Source organism: Felis catus, chromosome B3, assembly GCF_018350175.1.
Source record: "Felis catus isolate Fca126 chromosome B3, F.catus_Fca126_mat1.0, whole genome shotgun sequence".
NCBI lineage: Eukaryota > Metazoa > Chordata > Mammalia > Carnivora > Felidae > Felis > Felis catus.
This window is the reverse complement of record NC_058373.1, coordinates 92,964,562-92,981,876: the sequence shown is the minus strand read 5'-3', so window position 1 is coordinate 92,981,876 and position 17,315 is coordinate 92,964,562. Positions and strand designations below refer to the sequence as shown.

General features: G+C 36.7%; 1 long non-coding RNA gene across 1 annotated transcript in view; it reads right to left on the bottom strand.

Annotated features, from left to right (window-relative positions):
- Positions 1-13,682, bottom strand: part of LOC123386060 — a 54,713-nt gene extending 41,031 nt beyond the window's left edge. Inside the window, exons 1-2 of the long non-coding RNA XR_006599562.1 lie at positions 13,527-13,682; positions 579-696 (exon numbers count right to left, since the gene is read on the bottom strand). This is a non-coding gene — a long non-coding RNA (uncharacterized LOC123386060). The remainder of the gene's footprint in view (positions 1-578; positions 697-13,526) is intronic.
- Between the last annotated feature and the right edge of the window lie 3,633 nt (positions 13,683-17,315).

Sequence of the window (17,315 nt, the reverse complement as noted above, 5' to 3'; positions counted from 1 at the left end):
AGTTAAAATGTAGCTTTCACATATAGTAAATGTTCAGCAAGTATTATTTGATTAGGTTTTGACCAAATAAATTATTCTTTTTCCTGGTGTATTTTGCTTTGTCTTTCTTTTTCTCATTGCCTTATTTTAAGTTGCTTTAAAATTTATGCTGTATTATATAAACTTGGAGACATATTTCAGTTTCACTATTATGATTGACTAATGCAGTGGTGATTATCAGGAGGTATGTCCATTATTAGATAGATTAGAATAGTTACTTTGATTTCCACTTGTTCTCCTTTTGAAAATTTAAAAACCATGATCAATGCTCACTTGTAGAACTTGGACCACAGAATAAATTTAGTGACTTTTTTGGCCACTCATGTTCCTAGAGGAAGTGGTATGGATTCAAAAGCTTTTTGGTCTACCTTACACTTTAAAATTCTGTCTTGTCATTTTGCTTCATTTTATTAGCCACTTTCCTGGATAAGTTCCTCAGTGTCTTTGCATATTAATAGTGCTGTTTGTTATCTGTATTTACTAGTCTATTCAACGTAGTATGTAACTGTGTTAAATGAATGGTTAACAGTTGCTCTGACCTTGAAGGTTGTCTCCCAAATGCAACTTCTATCAACTTCCATCTCAACCATTCTTTTTCTATGATGTCTTCCTCTCTGGATTCATTTTCTTCACACAGATCTTTGATGCTTAGAGCTTCTGCAGATTCAGTTAAAGATGGACCAATAGAAGAGACAAAAAAGAAAAAACAAACAAAAAACCCAAAATGAATCCCAACAGTGGCAGTGCAGAGAAGCTAGGAAATCAGAAATAGCTATCATCCTTACTTCCAAGTTTTGACATCACCCACAAAGGGAAGAAGAGAAAGCAATGAAAATGGCAGACAAAGCTCTATGGATTTATTCAAGGCCATCTTGGGTCATAAAGACACATCAGAAAAACAAAACAAAACAAAACAAAACAAAACAACCAACTCATCAGGGGCTTATATTTTGACAACCAAACAGGAATTCAGGAACATGTCTTTATTGTTGGTAAAGAGTCTGTTGTGTGTGATATATTTTACCTTTGATAAATGATACTTAATGATTTTCAAAATGCTTTCACATACAGTTTCTTATTTGATGGTCGCTAGGATCAAGGTGGGCTGTTGTTGATATATTTCCAACATTATATATATAAGAAAATGTAGCTCAGAGATGTGATGTGACTTGGTCCTCTTTCTACTATGGTTTTCTGTTTTCCATAATGGAAACTTCTTGTGAAATAATATCTGCCATGGCCAGATATTCCCATGGTTCCATCTTGTCTCCTGTGCCATTTTTCTTTTTCTGATACCATTGTGATAGAAGGAATATATTGGTGTGCCAGGATGTCTCTGTGGGCTGCTTGGCTACTAACTAACTGGGAAAGTAGGGAAGTTCTCAGCGCTCTGGCTCTGAATCGCCATTTCTTTGGTCATTACTCCTCCTCCTCCTCCTCCTCTTCCTCCTCCTTCTTCTTTTAAGTTTATTTATTTAGAGAAAGCGAGAGCATTAGGAGGGGAGGGGCAGAGAGAGAGAGAGGGAGTGAGAGTATCCTAAGCAGGCTCCACAATGTAGGGGCAGAACCTGGGGCTTGATCCCACAAATCGCGATATCATGGCCTGAGCTGAAATCAAGAGTCAGATGCTTAACTGACTGAGCCACCCTGGCGCCCTTGTCATTCCTTCTTTTATAACTGTCTCTCTCCTTTCAGGTCATGGTGCTTCAATTCCCAACTGAAGAATTCAGTTCTAGTAAATGATTTTTAGTGTAGGATAGTAAAATATGTAAAGTTTGGGAGATATTTTCCATTTAGAAATGGAATCCAGTATAAGTTCCTAGATGTGAAATTTCAGAGATTGAAGTTTTTTAAATTAGGGAGACAGCTTTGGGTACCAAGGATTTCTTGGAGTGCTCAAACATCTCAAGTGAGATAGATGAGTGCCACTCTTTTTAAACAAAAGGCTAACTCATTACTCAGCAATTATGAGCAGGGTGATTATATATCTATAAGGATCTGAATGATTCAGGTAAATGTTTGAGGTTACTGGTTTTACATTGGGGTATAAGCATACAGATGGGATTGTTGGGACTACATGATATACTTTACAATAATAGAAATACATCAATGAGAGTATGAATGAGTATCATTGAGAGACACTTCATCCTCTGTAGCCATATTTCTTAGGTACTTGGTATATGCCTCAAGTGACTTAATGTAGACTTTATGTCACAGTGAACTATTGATAATCACTGAAATGGAGATATATTGAGTTATCTCTGTGGAACTGTATTCCTTTACCACCAATGTGCGTGGCAGTATTAGATTATAATCAAATCATTTAGAAGTTTTCACAAATTCTTGAAACCTTGATGATGAATTGATTAATTAAAATATTTTATATAACAATACTAACATTTTATTTTGAAAATTTGAAAATTTTCTTCTTCTGTGGGCTTTCCCACTATACTATAAGGGTGGGTCATAGGGACCATAAAGGTTGGTCATAGGGATATATAATGGAACTCTCGAAGATGCACTTTTTTTTTTTTTTTAATTTAAAAAAAAATTTTTTTTTCAACGTTTATTTATTTTTGGGACAGAGAGAGACAGAGCATGAACGGGGGAGGGTCAGAGAGAGAGGGAGACACAGAATCGGAAACAGGCTCCAGGCTCTGAGCCATCAGCCCAGAGCCTGACGCGGGGCTCGAACTCATGGACCGCGAGATGGTGACCTGGCTGAAGTCGGACGCTTAACCGACTGCGCCACCCAGGCGCCCCACAAAGATGCACTTCTAATAAACTTCCAATAAACTTTCTCTCAAGATCAAATGTGCATGAGAATTTTTCTAGCAGCAAAGCATCCTGGTAAAATGCTATAGCAGTCTGTGGCTGGCAGACTTTCCCATATGATACCAAACAGCAGCTGACTATAATAGCTGGGATAGGTGAATTAACAATGGGAGGCCTCACAGACCTGTGAAAGCACACTTGAAGCAGCCTGCTGTTGGCCAAGTACATCTCCATGGGACTCGAGAGACTTAGGAGTCAGTGCAGATGTTGTATACGGTCATTTACTGTCCAGATGAACACAACTAAATATGTTTCTCTGTGCTTTTTTTGGTCAAATGCAATTCTAACTCTGGCAGTGTCAGCTCAAAGACACTAGTGGGAAGAACCACATTTTTTTTTCTGTAAAAAAAAAGGAGTTTTACAACTTCAAGAGCTTAGAACATGTTTTTGGTTGCTAACTTTGAATTTTTATATCTTAAAGTATCAAAGATATTACTTCAGTCTGCAAATAGTCAAGGCCAAGTTTTACCTTGCTATAATAGAACTGCAGTATGATCTCTGCAGAATACTGAGTTTTTATAAAAATCTATATAATCGGCTCTACCCGAATGAGTTGGCTGTAAAATATACTCTTACAGGAGTGGGATTATTGAATGGGATTATTTTCGTGTTGTTTATTTAATTAGAGGACAATATCTGATAAATATAATGGATTTAGATTTAATATTATTTATTCTTTATGATAATAATTAGCCAAGATATAACCTCTCCCCTCCCTTCCCCCAACTAGTAACTTCTTATGGAAACTTTTAGTTTTGATAATAAGGGCATATCAGGACTGAGGGGAAGGCATAATGTTATATTTCCAAGAGATATAATATGTTCAGAAATGGGAGGAGAACTGAAACATCTTGGAGGTGGAACTCACTCATTTCTATCACTGGTGCCTGAAACCTAGTTGGAACTCAATAGTTTTATCTGTAATTTCAGCACCTTCATCTACTGTGGAATGACTTCTAAATTAATAATGGGAATCTGTGTACTTCTAAGCTAGTCCTTCCAGTGACTGGATGACTTATTTTTTCCTCTCTCTTTTTGGTTTGGCTTTTCTTTTGATCTGTCCTCTGGCACCAAATCTGTTGGATTTCTCTGTCTAACAATGATATTCTGAAGTCCTTACAGGGGCAGAATCATATTAGTGCACTCCAGTGTCCTCAGAATTCCTGAATCCATTCTGTATTCTGTTAAGAAACAGGAGTAAAGGGGCGCCTTGGTGGCTCAGTCAGTTAATCATGGGACTCTCAATTTTGGCTCAGGCCATGATTTCACGGTTTGTGGGATTGAGTCCCATGTCAGGCTCCATGCTGATAGCACAGAGCTTGCTTGGGATTCTTTCTCTTCCTCTCTCTCTCTGCCCCTCCCACCCCATGTGCACACACTCTCTCTCCTTCTCAAAATAAAATGAAAAAGAAAAAGCAGGAATAAAAAGTGCTTTTCCTTTTAGTTTTGCACTTTTCCACAGGAGTATAGGGTAGAGTTTCTTATACACTTATACCGCTCTAATGACTGAGTCTTTGTTAACTGAAAGCAGCTTGTCTGCTTGACCATTTCATTTCTTCTGCTTGACCTGCCTCCTCACCCAAAGATGTCCCATTCCTTGATCCTATCAGATTTCTGGTTAGGAGTCTTGCCTTGTATAGATATATAGCTGTCACTCATGGCGGTGTCAAGCCACCACTAACCTCTTTCTTGCTTGCTTCTTCCCTAGTCCCCATAAATCAGCACAAATTGCATTTCCAAAAAGAGAAAGTGTGTTGTGTAAAACCAGCTTCTTACTGTCAAGAATGATGCCATCTTAATCAGGTGGGGGCAGCAGTGTCCATTTAATTCCAAGGATGCTTGGGTGCTTACCAGGAGAGCAAGGGAAGGTTACCGCTAAGCAAGAAGGTAGATGAACCAGGGTGAGCCTTGAAGCAAGGTTATGTCTGGGTGATCTAAGGCTAGGGATGGATGGGGACAGGGCTGGTAGAGTTGGGAGTCCAAGAAGTAGGAGGAGTAAAACATTAACTCTCTTTCATTAGTGATGGTGGATAAATCTTTTTTATAAGACACTAAAAGAAACTTGAAATGAATCCTCCCAAGAGGAAGGTAAAAAATAAATTATAAAATTGTAGGAATAAATATTATACCATCTTTTATTTCCTTTTGTATACTATAGATATAAGGTCAAATATGTGAAAATCTTCACATGTACGTTAATTTACCCATAAAACATCTTATATGTGGGCTGTCTATATCAGGGGAAAATATTAGAGTCATAGTTTCAGCTTCCATAGGTTCAAGGCAAAAATTTCAGACTAAATGGGGCAAGTATGAAATGAAAATAAACTAAAGCTATTCTCCTTATTATCTTTGTAGGACTATTTTCTTTTCCAAACAGCATTTTGATCTCGTTTGTGCTCAACTGTTCAAGAGAAAAAAGCATATGGCAAAGGTCAACATGTTGGAAGTGTTTCCATATAGATTAAGCTTCACTAGTGAGCTCAGCTACTACACTCTCTAAACCCAGGGCTCCTGGCCTTCTCAGGGTTTTCCTGGAGGTCCTGTGCATACAGTTTGGTGGATTGCTTTTACTTTTCTGAGACTGTTCCCCCAACAAGAAAATGAGGGAATAGGACTAAGCTGGTGATCCTCAACTCTGGTTGTGAATTGGGATCTTCTGTTGCCCAAACCCTCTTCTGGGAGGTTCTGATTGGTAGGTCTGGGGATGGGTCTTAGAATTTGTATTTTATTTTATTTTTACTTAAAAAGTTTTTAAAATGTTTATTTTTGAGAGAAAGAGAGACAGAACAAAGTGGGACAGGGGCAGAGAGAGGGAGACACAGATTCTGAAGCAGGCATCAGGCTCTGAGCTGTCAGCACAGAGCCCAGTGCGTGGCTTGAACTCACCAAATGTAAGATCATGACCTGAGGCAAAGTTGAATGGTTAACTGACTGATCCACCTGTGCGCCCCTAGAATGTGTATCTTACCTGGTGATACTGTGTGTTGCTAAGATCTTGGACCAGTTGACTAAATGACATCCATTTCTTTAAGGGAGGGCTATGGATCTGGCCCAGAGAGAAGAAATTAGAATCACCTGAAGAGACTTTGCTGCATTTTTAAAAGATAAGAATTTACTAGTGAGAATGCGATTGATTAGAAGTTTGCTTTTTTGACCTGGTGACCCGTTTATCCCAGCTCACTGACCAGTTCAATGTCACTATTTCATGACATGATACTCCTGACACAAAGCCTTTGATTTATGCTTGTTGATATGAATAAAACAAGTGCTCTTTGCTTACATATGAGGGAGGAGTTTTATATGAATATAAATTGGTCTAGGAGGGAAGAGAGGACTGCCATTGCTCTGATGGTATTACTGATTAGAAATGGATTAGAAATGGAGTCCTGGTTAGGGTTTGGGATCTGGTCCAAGAGAATATTTGATCTTTCCTTCGTCTTTCTTTCCAGATGAATTTGTAAAAAAGTCCACTTGCATTGGGTGAATGTGTTCAGTTGGTGGCAGCAAAGTTCTGTTACAGAAAATTCTTTGAGGCCCAAGTCTTAGATATTTTGAAGAGAGCCAGAGGGAACAAAGCAGCATGTATAATAACATCCATGTTTTCTGTTAACCTGCAGAGCTAAATTTATTGCATGGGCTCAGAAAAAGGAAAAAATATGTAAAAGGAAGATTTCTTGCTGTCTCTGTCTAAATCTAATCCCCTAAATATGTTCTTTGTTTCCAAATCCAGAAGTAGTGTAGGATCAGCTTCAGCTGAAGGATTTAGTCAGGTTGTGATCCAAAAAGGTGGGCATCTGAGGATTTATTGTTGGTTGTCATGTAAATTTATTAAAATGGGAGCTTTGATCTTGAAATACATCCAGACAAGATTAATGATTTAGCATCTGGGGAAATCAAGTTTTTGATGCAATGAATGGATAAAGAAGGTTTTACAATTTCACATTGGCAAGGATAAAAATCCAGTATTCAAAAAGCTATTTTAGAATTTTAGCTTAATGGGAACAGTAATAAGTGCCAAAGAACATTAGGTGGTATCTGACTAATATATTAACTAGAAGGGTTTGTAAGCAATAAACAGATGGAAATAAGTGAACAAAAATGAAATGATAAATGGAAAGTTAGCACTGTGGACAGATAGTAACATTTTATGGTTTGTGCCCCAGTTTTCTGCCTAGGTCCTAGGGTACAATTAATCATTGTGTCTATAAAACTGAGTGTTAGTTAACTTGGGGGCAAATGGATAATTAAACCCTAAACTGGGCAACTGATGGCCTTATGGTTGTGCTACTAACATTATTTAGGTGATTGTCATCCAAAATGATTCATGCTCTTCCAGGCACTGTCACCGATATTGACACACCATCACTGTGAGGTGTGGGAATGGAGGGGGAAGTCATACATAAATGGAGACAATGGTGATTGAGAGGGTCTCCAGCAAAACTGCTTATATGTTATCAGGAGAATGCTGACCTTCCTAATGAGAGACTAACAACTAGAAAAATGGTTAAAATGTGAAAACATTCAAGATTAGCAATTTAACTAATAAATAGAAATGTTCTGATACAATGGTTTCACTATAATGCCAAGCATTGAAACATCAGATGATTACTAATATTTCTAAGTTAAAGTTCAGATTGGAATCCTTTTAAATCTGTTTAAACTATTTTGATTACATAAAGGTTTTTCAGAAATAGTTTTGTGTTTTGTTATTAAAATAATCTTTACTTAGCTTGATAATTATGGTAAAATTGATTGAAAGCTTAAAAATGTTAGTTGGCTACTTCTTAACTTCAAAGAACTTGAATGTTGAAAGAGTGACTTATAAAAGTAAGTTATCTGAGCATAAGTCAAATAGACACCATCAAAGTTGGACATTCTAGGTTAAAATTTCAAAGTAGTTTGGAATGTAACCATGTAAATCCCATTTAAAGTAATGGGATTTTCCAAATCTGAAATATCATTCCCTACACAAAATTTTGAAAATATGTCCTAAAAAGTATTCTTTCTATCCGTGTCATCATATTCTGAGATCAAAGTTTGTTTCTTCATCTTTCAATTTTGAAAATACAGCAAAGCAATAGAATATTGTAAATATGAATTTTTCACACCTGAGGAATTTATGACTGGATACTAGAAAAAAATGGTAAGAAATTTTGTAAATGGGATTCTTCTTTATTATAGCTTATTCCAAAAAGAATATGTAGCATGCAGTTTCCTATTTAAACACAAGAATGGATTTTTTTGTATACTTGTTGAAACTGATATGGTAGTTACCTAGTGTCAAGATGAGTTTATGGACTCTTTAATGTGAATCAATAGACACAATTAAATGTTGAACATTCCAGGTTAAAACTTCAAAGGAGTTTCCAGTGTAGAATCATCTTAGGAAGTTTTGGTTTAGGTGGTCCTGATGTGTGTGTGTGTGTGTGTGTGTGTGTGTGTGTGTGTGTGTGTTTATAAATAAAACAAATTGTGGCTGATTTGATGGTCAACAGGGTTGAAAACCACTGGCCCACTGCTTTTAGAGACAGTGCCCTGTTGAGTGACCATGGCCCACTCTCAGTTAATCGAATTTCATCCTTCTGTTGAAGTCTGCTGGTGAGTTGCCACCTATATAATTAAGAAATGGGAATATCTGAGAGTGAAGGTTGCAGATAAAGTTATTTCTATATTTTTCTTCACATAGTCTGTCTTTTCCTCTCCTCCTTCTCCTCCACTGCATGAGCTGTCTAACCTATGTTGCCTTACCTCTTCTCACCTCTACATTGTAGACATCCATGGAACAGTGGTTCTAACAAGCTTGTGAGAGTCAATGTTAAATTTACAGGCACTTTGAGAACGAGATGTTAAATATACCATTATTAAAAATCAAATTATAGAAAATTATAATTTATATTAAAACAAAAGTACTCAATATGCAAAATTCATAACTTCCTAATTTTTAAATTACTTTTAACCATTATCTCTGCTCTTAAGGTTATATACATCAATTGTCTGGTGGAAGAGACACTGCCATACATCTCTCCAAACTTAGCCCTCTGCGATATCATGTCGGTAGTTTCAAATTAGCCAGGTGGGAATCTTTACATCATAGCAATCAGAAAATGGTGCAAATTGAGGACTTGATTTAGTGTCTTGATTGTTTAAGTTTTTAAAATGATGGAGAAAATGTTAAATGCTGATTAAATTTAAGTCTTTCATGTCTGTAGTGGTTAAATTGTGAATAGCATAGACAACATGAAGAAATTTGCTTCCAGTATTCATAGACTATTATCAAATTTAGTCAGGCAATCACTTGCATCATTGAGGAGTAAAGTTCTTGCATAGGCCTTTTGTGTTCCACTTTAATATTAATGTTTTAATGTACACAAAATTATCAGCCAGCTTTTGTGTCACAACCACACTCATTTGTTAATGATATGAGTGACATCTTGGCTGAATTGGATAGTAATCAAGTGCATAGTCATAGCCTTATTTTGGAACACCATTATTGGCAATAAAATTAGAAAAACTTATAGATTTTCTAAAAATAACTCACACTGAAGTTAGAGGTATGTAGAATTCACAACAAAGAATATTGTGTATTTTATTATTATATGTAGGCTACATATCTTTTATATTAGGAAAATGTGTAATAAACACACACATACACTTTTCCCCCAGGATCCAGTTACTAAACATTTACTAGCTCATCACTGCATATAATTCTTGAAGTGAAGTTGGAAAAGTCATTTTGTTCAAACTTTCTGCATTCAGATGTTGGCTAGATGGAAATTTACAACAGCTCATCCTGGTTAGTGTTCAAGCAAGGTGGATAGGCATCTACTAATGCGTGATTTCTGTTCCAAAATTTTTATACCCATTGCCCATGAGTTAAGTTGTACTATTAGAGATTTATTACCCTGGGTTCTGATGCTTTTTGACCTTTAAGGCCCTAAATGGGAGTATGTTTATTAGAAGTACTAGCTAAAATATAGTTTTCTGGCAAGTCCCTCCACTCTCTACCCCCCACCCCCAGACCTGTTAAACCATAATCATAGATATTATGGTCCAAAGAAACTGTATTTTTAATGTTTCCTATACCAGAATTTGGGAACCATTGCTTGCATCTTGTGTTAAATATAAATAGCCCCAGAGGAGCAATAATGAAACTCAGCTGCTGCCATAGTTAGACAGGATTAACAGATAGCAGAGATCAAGGCAATGTGGGCATGGCCTTCTCTCCCACCTCCCTGAAGCACCTGAAGCTGAGTGGGATAATGAATCCTGGTAGGAGGCATGCCAAGTGCAGCCAAGCTAACTATAAATAGAAATTCTCTAGATACTCACATTTAACTATCCAGAAAAATATTAAAAAGAAATGTTTCCTATTCCATTGGCCTTATTGCTTAGGCTGAAAATTGCTGTGTCTTCAAGTGCAGTGTTATGAAAATCAGGAATTGTTCATCCGTTTTGTGTGGGCCAGCTATATGGCTTCCCAGCATGCATGCCCATCTGTCCAGCAATAAAACCTTTAATTTTCTATGCTGGTAGTTTTTACAAAACTATTGGCAGATAATAAAATGATCATGATTCTTTATATCTGGTTGGTCATTTTGAGTCCATATTACTCTTTTTTGAGAATTGGTACGAGGTCCTCTAAAGGGCCTACCAGGTGTCCAATCTAAATCGATGAGAACAATCATTCTCTTTCTAACCCGGCATATCCAGTTTGTCTGGAACTCTGCAGGCTCTCCTTACAACCATCCAATTAACACCTAATTGCTTTTCTTCCAAGGAGAAGGTGAAGGTGGCTAAAATTACCAGGTAGCAAGTTTACCTAACTTTTACTTTTTAGGCCTAGGCTTGGAGTTGTAAAGAAAAATTTGTACCTGAAAATCTACTAAATATTGAGTAAATGGTGTAAATATGTATTACACATTTCTTGATTGGATGGGCTAGTATAATTAAATGATTTTAAGGATAGAAACTAAGACAAAATTCCACATCATACAGATAGCCTCTTTCTTAGTACCCAAAGGGAAACTGGATACATAGATTTTCACATTAAAATTTTTAGTTATGTGTTTCATACAACAGTTATTTTGGTTAAATTGTCCTGTCGCTGTCATTCAGTTGGGACAGCTAATGGCCTTATACATATGTTCTGTAGTCACATCCCCCATGGATTTAAGGCAAAGTTAGCAAGAGGTAACAGGGAGAGACTGAGGGGAGAGAGAAATTTAAATCACAGGGATGATTTCACCATTCTACTTAGGGTGTCTGACCCAGAGTAAGAGTGAGAAGGGAGATGTTAGTCTGCTGTTCTCCCTCAGGTGTTCCTCAGTTCTTTCCTGCCTCTCATAGCATGAAATCTTAGCGTGAGACCGTGATTCCAATGTTTAATGATAATTATTTTTTAGGACAATTTGGGCTCCAAACAGAAACCTATTCTTTCATCTGGTGTTAAACCAAAAAGAGTAACGCAGTCACCCTGAAAGGAAAACTGTGATCAATTTATTGAGTGATTGTATATTAGTCTCCACTGTGGGTCTCCTAGGAGACTTAGAAGTACAATTTTGACCATATTTGCTTTTCTGTCTTATGAGTTATAAAGCCTAAAACCTAACTAGGAGGTTACAAGTCCACTGTAGTTATGATTTTCCTTTTTACTGCATACCTAGCAAGAGTGAAGGACACTTAAAAATAAAGACAATTCTAGTGTCAAGAATCGTAGATACACAAGATTTCTTAGGGGAATTATCTTTTTGGTGCTACTGTCAGAAAAACAGTAGGATTTCTGAGAGAAATAAATTGTTTTTTCCATGTTGAGCAAAAGTAGGGAAAAAGGAATCAGAGAGAGAATAGAGAGCCCCAGGATTTAGTGGAGTATTAGGAATGCATAACGTGTAAGATTGAGAAATAAGCTTAAAAAAATCTAAAGAGAAGCAGAAAAAAAGAAGAGACAAAAGAGAGCACGGATTCTTAGTAAGACATAAGAGGTAGTTGCCAGGAGAGGCAGAACCAATGGTTATTACAATTGCAATGTCTGAACACGGACCTTGGTCCAATGGGAGTGCATGGTCCCTTTAAATATGCAACTGTGTGTACTTAAGGTTGGTACCCACTCACTAGGAGAGAGAATTTGAGACATTGTGTGACAGAGAGCAAAGGCAGAACAGACAGGTGAATTAACCTATTGACCTAGATATCTGTGGTTAATGGAATTTGGCCAGAGAAATTAGGGGTACAAGTAAATTCCAACTTATTTAGGTTCCTTATAGAAATAGATGTTTCTATTTTTATAACTAGTGTGTGGAATGTTTTATTAAAGCATTCAATAAACTTTATTTCTATTCTTGTCTATGTTCTGAAGTTTTCAGTGTCCTGTCTTTACTTCCTAGTGCTTGTACTCTTTAGCTACCCCATAACCTTTTAAACTGATGAGCTCATCTTTAATTCCCTTAAGATCATATTCTTTCTTGGCTTGTAAGTTGCAAAGACTCTGAGACCAGATTGAGGATGGGTTCATGGATTCATGGGACAGAAAAAGACCTGTGTGGGGAAGTGAAAAGAAATGAAGGCAATTGTACAGAGTGTATTGACTGTATTTGCAATGGGTTGCCACCAACTGCTTTACCATATGATTAGGATTAGTCCTCGTATGTAGCTATTTTAAGTGTAACCAATAAGAAGTCACAAAGTCATGGAATGGATTTTAAGTAAAAGAGGAACATGGTTTGATTTACATTTTAAAATTTCAATCCCCCTGATGTGTGTAATACAGGTTAGGGAGGAAAACTGTGGAAGCAAGGAACCAGATATGTCACTGAATTTGTCCAGATTGAAGTGATCTTTAGAGGTAGAGCTTTATAATGTCAAAGCCTTATCTTTTATTTGATGTAAACAATTTTAATTACAAAAACATACTTTTGTATATTTTTTATTATAAAACCAACCTCTCAATGTTATTAAGATGAACTGAAGTAATATATGTAAAGTCTCACAATAAATGAACGAGTTTTTAAATATTGGAGAGGCTATGTAGGTAGTGTGGGTAGTAGAAAGAGCTCATACTTCAGCAATCAGAAAAACCTGGTTTCTTATCCCTGTTTTATTGCTTACTGATACCTACATATATTAGTTATCTATTTCTGTTACAAGTTATTCCAACATTTAGTGGCTTAAACAACAAATATGTGTGTTTTCATATAGTTCCTGAGAGTAAGGAATTTAGGGCAGGCTTAGCTGGGTGGCTGTAGCTTAGGGTTTTTGTTGAGGTACATTTAAGGTATTGACCCAGGCTACAGTTATCTGAAGGCTTGACCATACCTGGGAGAACTGTTTCCAAGCTGGCTAATTCACATGGCTGTTAGCTGGGGGCTTTAGTTCCTAGCCATGTGAATTTTTCCACTGGGTTGTGCTATGGACTAAATATTTGTGTCTTCCCAAAATTCATACATTGAAGTTTTAACCTCCAATGTGACTGTTTTTGGAGACAGAGCCTGTGCTGAAGTAATAAATGTTAAATAAAAGGTCATAAGGATGGGGCTCTAATCTGATAAAGCTGGTGCCCTTATAAGAAGAAGAAACACCAGAGCTCTCTGCCTCCAGTATGTGAGGACACAGTAAGAAGGCAGCTGTCCACAAGCCAGAAAGAGAGTTCTCACCAGGAACTGGATCAGACTGCACCTTGGCCTTGTAGTTCTCATCCTGCAGAACTCTGGCAAATAAATTTCTGTTGTTTAAACAACCTGGTCTGTGGTATTTTGTTATGAAAACCTGACCTGACTAGTACAGGGTGCTTGGAATCTTCATGACATGGCCGCTAGTGTACCTCAGAATGAACCGTCCAAGAGGAAGTCTCAATGTCTTTTATGATCTCATCAGAAATCACAAAGCAATACTTATACCATATTCTAAGTCACTAAATCCAGCCCATACTCAAGGGGAAGAGAATTAGACTCCAATTTTGGAAAGAATTTTTGAATATATTTGAAAATCACCACAAGGCCTTTGTATAAGCTTCTTTTTGTCTTTTATGAAGTGAGGCTAATAATAGAGTAAATTGAAATGATTAAATTAGGTAAAGTACATATGATCCAATGACTGGCTAGGTGGCTCTTCAATAAATGTTAGTTTCTTTCCTTAATAATTTAGAAATAATCTATAAGTTAATCAATTAAAAGTAGGATGGCACATCTCTTGGGTGGCCTCTAAGTGTGTCTGTTATCCTTTCCATGTTCATGGTAACAATTTTTGCATCAGGTAAACACATTTAAGACTCTACTTATCTAATGTAATTCGGCACATGAATTTAATTGTGACTATAGTCCTCTTTTTCCCATTAAGATGAAAATATAAACTTGTTAGGAATTTTCTGAATGAAGAAACTATCACACATGTCAGTAATGTATTTTCTTAATTTTCTCTCATAGGGATTATATGTACATATATATGAATTTTAAAGAATGACAATTTAAATTAAAATAACGTATCTCTACTATAAGTAAGTGAAGATCAGTACTATCTAAAAATAGAAAAGATATTCATAATTAAAACAGCATTTGCAACTGTAGGCTTTTTATTTTAGTGTGTTTCCAGCTGTGGATGACTTTGTATATCTTCAGGCATAATCACATATCAGTATGCGTGGAGTGACTTTCTTAATAATGTCCATTAATTCTTGGATAAACTCTGCATAAATCTGTACCAATCAGGATGTGATTAGAACCTTATTGTCTTGTGAAATCTAACTATATTGAAGTAAGATTCAAGACAAAACTGAGTTTTACTAAATTATTTTTTTGTTTTTACTTTTTCAAGAAATCCAGTCTCTGAACTGTAGGATTTGGATGAGGTGATGATGAATACCTTATAAAGTAGAGCACTCACTATATCAAGAGGCTATTGTACTGATTTTTTTGGAGGTCAACATTTATTGTTTAAAGGGCATATTTAAAATATTTTAAAAGTTGGGATGACTATAATATTTGAATATTACTTCTTTCAATCCATGACATAATTATTTCATTTTTAAATAAACAATTAAACATTTGGAGTAGAACAATGCACTTTAGATTCAAAAGAAGTGCCCCAGATCTGGTCAGGTCTCTCTTGCCCAGGATCTCAGGAGTAAGGTCAGGGCTAAACAGATAAGGCTATTGATATTTGGGCTACATTAATTAGCAAACACACGTTTAATGCATAAATGAATAGAACCTAAGAGAAGAGAGTGAGTTTGGTTTTGATCAACAGCAAAGTTAAGGAAGATAACATGGTTTCACTTGGAGAGATTATATTGATTTGTTTTATCAGAAGACAGAGCCAACTGCCTGAGTGACTGAATGGTTCTTAATGTTAGTCTCCATTTGGCAAGGTTTCTCTGCACGCCTAATTTCTGAGTGTGATACTTTTGTGTGTGGTTTCCATTTCAAGTGGTGGTTAGGTGGTGGGGGAGGTTTTACTTAAATTACTACCTATATGCCTTATCTGTCTAGCTCTGACCTTTCTCCTGAGATCCTGGTCTCTATATAGCAGCCTGGTGGGATGTCCCACAGGCCATTTAAATTTACCATTTCCCAAAACAGACTCTTCATCTTGACCTCCAAACCTTTTTCCCACCTCTCAATCTTTTACCCTGGTAAAGCAACTGCCATCATCCACTTGTCATGCTGGAAACCTGCATATTAGGCTTGACTCTTCCTTTTCTGTTCTTTTCCCCTCTCCCTTTCCTCTTTATCCTCCACATACAGATTAATCATCTGACCCCATTTATTTTAGCCCCTAAATGTCTCTATAATCTCTCTCCTCTTCTCCCACCCTGCTGGTCACTGCTGGAGTTAGGCTCTTATTATTTCTATTGGCTGGTCATCTGCTCACCTTTCACCTTTCTCCCATTTTTCCTTTAGCATGGTCAGAGTGATTTTGTAAAATGCAAATCTGATCATGCTACTCCCATGCATAAAGTCCTTCAATGGCTTTCCATTTAATATCTCAGGTTATAGGCCAGTTTTAGCAAGATACATATAGGTCATTCTGCATTGTACTCTTGTATTCCTTCTAAGCCTGAGTTCCTTCACTTAATTCTAAGTACCTAATTCTCAAGATATATTGTTATGTTGATCTTCCATGCCTTGGCACTTGCAGTTTCTTTAGTATCCAATTTGTAGGCCTTTGGCATGGCAAACTTCTACTCACCCTTTAGGATGTAGCTCAGATGTCACACTTCATGTGAGGACTTTCCATATCCCACCAGGCAGAGTTAAATCTTCCCCACTCTGAGTTCCCACTGTGCCTTGTGTTTGTTTTTGCTATAGTATTTATCAAATCATGTACAAAATATTTATGTGCTTGCTTATTTCCTCCTTAGGCTCTGTGTTCCTTGAGAAGTAACTTATCTTTATATTGTTAGTACCTACCAAGAAGCTTCAAAGATAACAGAAACTTGGTAAATACTCATTAAATAAATACCTAAATCAAAATGTCTTGTCAGCAACCTAACTAGCAACAGTGTGTAAAAAACTGATTCTGTAGAAGTGAGACATGTTCATCAGAAGACCATTCTTGTATCTACTTTTAAAAGCATAGCCTTGCAAATTCATCACTGTTGGAACTATGGTAAGCAAGCTTAGAATCATTATGTTTATTTACAATAAATTTTAGTTATCTGGTACCCTCAAACAGCTGAGTGGCACTGAGCCCAGAAGTAAGGAAAATAAAAAATGAAAGTGTCTTCATTTGGAAAAAGAGTCCAAATGAAGTCCTTTCAGAGCAAGGACAACTGAAACCATGGTACAGTAATGAGCTAGTCCATTGTCTGCCTAAATAGAAGGTGAGGAGGCTCTGCAGGACAGTGATGTTAGTAAAAGACAGACTTTCCTGTGTGAAATCTGAGAGTCACAGGAAAAGTGATAGGTGATGGAAGAAAAAGAGAGAAGAGAGGGAGAGATCAGAAACAAAGATGATGATAACAGCGATGACAGTGTCAGGGATTTTATATCATGTACTCTAGCAGTCTTAGAAGAGATCCAGAAATGACAAGTCAGAGGTTAGAATAGGCTTTCTGCGTGTGGATGTGTGTGTGCATGTGTTTACACTCACACCTTCGAGTTCTGAAAGTTCCAGTTCCTAAAATAGAATGCAAAAACTGGTGTTTCCAGAATGCATTCATAGATAATGCTGAATAATTGGAAGATGATGGGAATTTTAATGCAGGAGTTCTTCATCGGCAGGGATTGTTATAAAATTTAGTTTTGTGCTCTTTGCTATGTGTAGGTAAGTCCTAGAAAAGTCTTTTCCTGACAGAGTGATGGAATGCTATGGCCCATAAAGAATGTTTGTATTCAGTTCCTATTTTGTCAAATTCAACTTTTAGATCAGTGGCTCTCAACTGAGATAGTTAGGCCTAGCTGTAGGAGAAATTATAAAGAGGCTGTTTTAGTATATTTGGGCTGTTC